At 38.9% G+C, this 6,915-nt stretch overlaps 1 protein-coding gene across 7 annotated transcripts in view; it reads left to right on the top strand.

Annotated features, from left to right (window-relative positions):
* GARRE1 (granule associated Rac and RHOG effector 1) overlaps positions 1-6,915 on the top strand; it is an 85,896-nt gene that overhangs the window by 19,492 nt on the left and 59,489 nt on the right. The gene's annotated exons all lie outside the window — the stretch shown is intronic.

The raw sequence follows: 6,915 nt of genomic DNA, 5'->3' as shown, positions 1-6,915 counted from the left end.
CCTGCGCGTCCGGAGCCTGTGCTCCGCAATGGGAGAGGCCACAACAGTGAGAGGCCCACGTACCACAAAAAAAAAAAAAAAAAAAAAAAAAAAAAGTGATATATCCAGGTGCTTATATATATGTTTGTGTGCATTTTAAACTTTTCATTACAGAACTGTTTGATCATATACAACAGTAGAGCAGATAATTTGATGAATCTCATGTGTACCCATCACCGAGCTTCATCAGTATTTTGTCAGGGGATATTATGATCACTGCCATGAAGATGACTCCTTAGATGGATGTCACTACCATCTTTGCATATTGTTTCTTGGCAAAAGCCTATTTGAAAATGATAGAACTTGAATGGTATTTCAATTCCATGATACGTCCTTGAATTCAACACTATCTAGTTTTGATTACAGGAAAGGTCAGCACAGGAACACCAGATCTATTAAGAATAAGTAAAAACCAATTTTTGTTTTCTTCAGGGGCTTGTTTGTTCTTTCTGCCTGGAGAAGAACCCCAGGCTTGACTGTTGGACCTGAGTGGTCTTGTTAGAAGCAATTATGATACAAACAGAAGTTTTCATTGAATTTTCCAACCAGCCCCTTGGTTCTAAGAAATAGAGTCATTTATCACATGAAGGTGGAAGTCCCTTTCTGGTTTCTTGATGAATAGGAATATTGGTGAAATACCTGATTGCCTTAAGTGGTGTTTATATAGTCAGCAACTTCAGATGTCCATCCTCAAGTGTTGTCATCCTTGTGGCTTTCAGCAGGTTTTTAGCTGACCAGTTTGACTCTCAAATTATAGCATGCATCTAGAATCACCTGAGGATCTTGTAAAAAATGCATATTCTCTGCTCCTGCCTCCAAAGATTGATTTGTTAGATTTGGATTGTATTTCAGGAATCAGCATTTTAATAGTCATTCCATTAAAGGGATGTTCTGATTCTAATGTCAGAGAAGGAAGTCCTTAAGCTTTTGTTGGCTTCTTTCTTTTCATCCTAGTCTTAACAAGGTTAATGTTAATATGGTATCTCATAAAAAATCGCTTAAAAATTTTCCATTCTTAACAACATGTTCATTGGGGATTATAACCACGCCCTGTACACTGATATGGCCTATAGATAGACTTATCCTAATACAGGTGCACCTTTGGTGTTTAGCAATTCAATTCTGATGCTCACGGCCTGAGGACCACACCTCGAGGATACAGGTGCACAAGTAATAAGTGATATGGATACAAAGGGTTCAGTATGGGAATTCCCTGGGAGTCCAGTAGTTAGAACCGTGTGCTTCCACTTCAGGGGGCATGGGTTCGATCCCTGGTCGGGGAACTAAGATCCCACAAGTAACGTGGTGTAGCCAATAAACAAACAAACAAAACACAAATAAACAAAAAATTAAGCTAAAAAATAAAGCAAAAAAGCAAAAAAACCCCACAGAGGGTCCAATATATATTTCTCTTTGGTGCACCCTGACTACGTTAGCTTGAGCCTTTGCCCTCCCCTATTTGGTTATTGCTGGACCAACACTAAGTGCAGGAAGAGAGGCTCAGTTTTGATGAAGTCACCTGCTGCCTCTAGCTCTGTGTAGCTTTCCTCTGTAGGGAAGGGAAACACAGCGAGTGTGGACGGCAGGTGGTTCTTCACCTGGGGCTCTAAATCCAAAACTGAATGAAAACTTTGGTGTTTTGGATAGTGTTAAGACTATGGAGTGTTTTGTCATCAGTTTCTCAAAGGAATCTGTGACCTTTCCCTCCCTACCTCCTTCCACTCCCCCAGCCTGCATACATACACACAGCAAAGAACCATGTCCTGGAGCAGCCTATGTGAGCATCACCTGGCCTCTGGAAAGCAACTGTAGGGACTCCGCATTGCAAAACAGCCTCTCCTGTGTGGAATCAGAATTGCTTTCACCATCTTGTAAAAACTGTGCAACACACAGCTAGGCTAGATGGGCAGCTGTGGCCGACTGTATTGCTTACCCAATATTCCATGTGTCCCCTTACATTTTCCATTTTACCTTGTGGTTACATTAGCACATGTGACTAATTCTGGCCAAAGGGCTGTGATGGGAAGTGATGTGTGTCACTTAGAGTGGGAAGCAGTAAAGAGTCGATATGAGTTTCTTTTCTTGTGCTAAGGTGACTGTGAAAAACACAAGTTCCAATGATGTCCCTACAAGTTGAAGGGCTGCCTTGAGCTTTATGTGAGCAAAAAATAAATCTTAGGTTAGGCCACTCCTTTCAGGATTTATTCCTGTAGCATAGCTTAATGTGTCAGTCTGGATAGTGCTGAACAGAATATTTATGTGTACATTTAGAGTTCTGAGAGTCAACATACGGGCGCTGTGTGGTCTAGTGCAAGACATTTAGTATGCTGAGATTTTTTTTCCCTCATCTGTAAATTGAAGGGCTTAAATTAGATGATCTTTAAGGGCCTTTTCAGTACTCACATTCCCAGATTTGGGATAGCAGCATTTAAATCCAGATTTCTAATTGAAGTATGAAAAGGTAACTAAGTCTGACATTAAAGGTATCTCTGGAAACTTATTATTTTTTAAATTAATTATTTAATTTATTTATTTTTGGCTGCATTGGGTCTTCATTGCTGCGCACGGGCTTTCTCTAGTTGCGGCGAGTGGGGGCTACTCTTCGTTGCTATGAGCTGGCTTCTCCTTGTGGTGGCTTCTCTTGTTGCTGCGCATGGGCTCCAGGCGCATGGGCTTCAGTAGTTGTGGCACGCAGATTCAGTAGTTGTGGCTCGCGGGCTCTAGAGTGCAGGCTCAGTAGTTGTGGCACACAGACTTAGTTGCTCTACGGCATGTGGGATCTTCCCAGACCAGAGCTCAAACCCGTGTCCCCTGCATTGGCAGGCGGATTCTTAACCACTGCGCCACCAGGGAAGTCCCGAAAACTTATTTTTTATTATGTACCTTTTGCTGTTAAATGAGAAGTTACATAAGGAAAATGGCAATGAAGTTACATAGGGAAAATAACAGCTTTATTGAGATATAATTCACATACTGTATGTGTTTTAGTATATTTAGAGTTGTGCAACAATCACCATTATCTAACTTCAGAACCTTGTCATTGCTGCAAAAAGAAACGCTGTACCCATTAGCAGTGATTCTCCATTCCACAAATCTACTTTCTGTTTCTATGGATCTGCCTATTCTGGGTATTACATATCAGTGGGAGCATATAATATGTGGCTTCTTGTGTCTGGCTTCTTGCACACTTAGCACAGTGTTTTCAAAGTTCATCCATATTTTAGCATGTATCAGTACTTCATTCCTTTATATGTACATAATATATATATTTAATGTTCCATTGTATAGCTATACCACATTTTGTTTATTCATCAGTTGACAGACATTTGGGTTGTTTCTATTTTTTGACTATTTTGAATAATGCTGCTGTGGATGTTGATGTATAGATTTTTGTGTGGATTTATATTTTTCATTTCTCTATACATTAGAGTGGAATTGCTGGGTCATGTGCTAACACTATACTTATTTTAAGGAGCTGCCAAACTGTTTTCCAAAGTGCTGTACTATTTTACAATCCTACTAGCAATGTATGAGGGTTCCAATTTTTCCACATTCTCACCAACACTTGTTATTGTTTGGCCTTTCGATTGAAGTAATCATCTTTGATGAAGCAGCTATATGCAAGCTAGTCAGTGAAGAGATCTTAATATATATTTTACCTTGTTAAGTTGTTCTTTAAGCATTTGTAATATCCATTGGCATTTTTATAAAAAATTTCACCATGAGCTTAGCACTAAAATAGAAAGTTTAATGAATAATAATATAACTCCTCAACTTGTTTAGCTTTTACAAATGTTATTTTTTATATTTAAAATAATGCATTCTAGAAGGGGAAAAAAAAGGAGTGAATGTGATTCACCAAATGTAATTGTTCTCTTAAAGCATAAATTTGTCTTTATAAATTATATACTTCTAAATTGGCAGATAGATTGTACCTTAAATATATAGGCTTGAGCCTTTAAAAATCACAATGAAATCCTGAAAGGTTGTACATAATGGAATTGCTGAATTGTTACATTAAATATACCATGGGTTCAGTACTCAAAGGAACCTCTGTATCTTGTAAGATGGTCAGTAACCCTCTGATTATTTGTTTCATAGATTGATGTTGTATATTATATTTTTGAAAAGAGGAGTACCCCATTATGTTGGGAACACAAGTGTTTCAAGTAGTGTTATATATAGTTGATCCTCACGATTCTCAGATCCTGTATTTGCAGATTAGCTTACTGGCTAAAATTTATTTGCAACACAAAATCAATACTTGTAGAGCTCTTGTGGTCAGTTGTAGACATGTGCAGAGTGGCAAAAAATTTGAATTGCACAACATGCACACCCCCAGCTGGGGATGAACAGGGTGACGCTCTGCCTTCTCATTTCAGCTCTCAGACTATAAACAAGTATTCTTTTCATAGTCTATTTAGTGCCACATTTTTTGCATTTTTATACTTTTTGTTGGCAGTTTCACTGTTTAAAATGGCCCCTAAGTGTATTGCTGAAGTGCTCTCTAGTGTTCCTAAGCCCAAGAAGGCCGTGATGTACCTAACAGAGAAAAGACGTGTTAGATGAGTGTCATTCAGGCATGAGTTGTAGTGCCATTACCTGTGAGTTCAGTGTTAATGAATCAACAGTAAATATTAACTAAGGTGTCTTTAACAGAAACACACATAAAACAAGGTTATATATTGATTGGTTGGTGAAAATGTTTTGACTAGAGGCCCACAGGATCTAGGAGTACTGATTCAGTATTTGCTAATTCAGTGTACATGGCAACTTTTTATAACTGCCTGTAAATAATGAGAATCAACTATACATGATGAATTGCCCTTGTTGCTTTCAAGATTCTTGCTTTGGCTTTAGGCAATTTGATTATAATATGCCTAGGTTGATTTTTTTGAGTTTATCCTACTTGGAGTTTGTTGAGCTTCATAGATGTGTAGATTCATGTGCTTTTTATAAAATTTGAGAAATTTGGGGCCTTTATTTCTTCAAATATTTTTTTTCTGTGCCTTTCTCCCTCTCCTCTTCTGAGAATCCCATTATATGATGCCGGTATGCTTGATGGTGTCCCACGGGTCTCAGAGACTCTTTTCTTTTTTCTTCCTGTTCCCCAGACTGGATAATCTCAATTGGTTAATCTTCAGTTTCACTGATTCCTGTTCAAATCTGCTGTTGAGCCTTTAGTTAATTTTTTTATGTTAGTGTATTTTTCAACTCCAGAATTTCTATTTGGTTCTGTTTTAAAAATATTTCTCTCGGGCTTCCCTGGTGGCGCAGTGGTTGAGAGTCCGCCTGCCAATGCAGGGGACATGGGTTCGTGCCCCGATCTGGGAAGATCCCACATGCCGCGGAGCGGCTAGGCCCGTGAGCCATGGCCGCTGAGCCTGCACGTCCGGAGCCTGTGCTTCGCAACGGGAGAGGCCACAACAGTGAGAGGCCCGCATACCAAAAAAAAAAAAAAAAATTTCTCTCTTTTAGTAGTATTCTGGATTTGCTGAGACATCATTCTCATATGTTCCTTTAGTTTTTTTTTTCTTTTTAATGATTTTACTTAAAAAAAAATAGAAGTATAGTTGACTTCCTTTAGTTCTTTAGATATGGTTTCCTTTAGTTCTTTGAACATATTGAAAATAGCTGATTTTAGTCTCTGTCTAGTAAGTCCAACATCTGGGCTTCCTCATCAGTTGTTTCTTTTGTTTGTTTATTTGTTTGCTTTCCTGTATAAGGGCCATACTTTCTTGTTTCTTTGCATGTCTCGTTAAGTTTTAATTGAAAACTGAACATTTTTTATGATATAATGTGGCAACTGGAAATCAGATTCTCTTCTCTCTCCAAGTGAGTTCCAAGTCAGATCAAATAGAGATCCTTGCAGGTGGGATCTTCCAGGGAACCTGCAGATAAGTCAGATAATGGTAATTTTCTAGGAATGAAACTCTGGAGGATCTCTAGCTTAGTTCTGCTCCCTCCAGTTCTGCTGCCTGCCTTCTGGTTTTCACTGCAAATGCAGCTGTTATTTTACAAGGTTACCATAGAGTTAGAGAGCAGGGAATGGAACTAGATCAAGTTAAAATGCTACAAAGCTGACTATAGTAGTCCCCTTCCTATCCACAGTTTCACTTTCAGCTGTTTCAGTTACCTGCAGTTAAGTGCAGCCTGAAAACATTAAGTGGAAAATCCCAGAAATAAGTTTTAAATTGCACGCCATTCCGAGTTGCATGATAAAATATCATGCTGTCCCGTTCCATCCCGCCTGGAACATGTATCATCCCTTTGTCCAGTGTATCCACGCTGTATATGCTGCCTGAGGTTTCAGGCATCCACTGGGGGTCTTGGAATATATGACCTATGGATGGGGGTACTACTGTATTCTTACTGAGATTCAGCCGTTTTTCTTGAATAAATGCTTGCCAGTTTGCTTCAATCCTGTTAATTTCTAGAGTCTTTAAAAAGTTGATTCTGAGTCATGTACCACAGTGTTCATTGCAGCACTATTTACAATAGCCAGGACATGGAAGCAACCTAAGTGTCCATCGACAGATGAATGGATAAAGAAGATGTGGCACATATATACAATGGAATATTACTCAGCCATAAAAAGAAACGAAATTGAGTTATTTGTAGTGAGGTGGATGGACCTAGAGTCTGTCATACAGAGTGAAGTAAGTCAGAAAGAGAAAAACAAATACTGTATGCTAACACATATACATATATATGGAATCTAAAAAAAAAAAAGGTCATGAAGAATCTAGGGGCAGGATGGGAATAAAGACGCAGACCTACTAGAGAATGGACTTGAGGACACGGAGAGGGGGAAGGGTAAGCTGGGACAAAGTGAGAGAGTAGCATGGACATATATACACTACCAAATGTAAAATC

This window comes from Physeter macrocephalus, chromosome 17 (assembly GCF_002837175.3).
Source record: "Physeter macrocephalus isolate SW-GA chromosome 17, ASM283717v5, whole genome shotgun sequence".
Taxonomy (NCBI): Eukaryota; Metazoa; Chordata; class Mammalia; order Artiodactyla; family Physeteridae; genus Physeter; species Physeter macrocephalus.
This window is presented reverse-complemented; position numbering and strand designations above follow the sequence as displayed.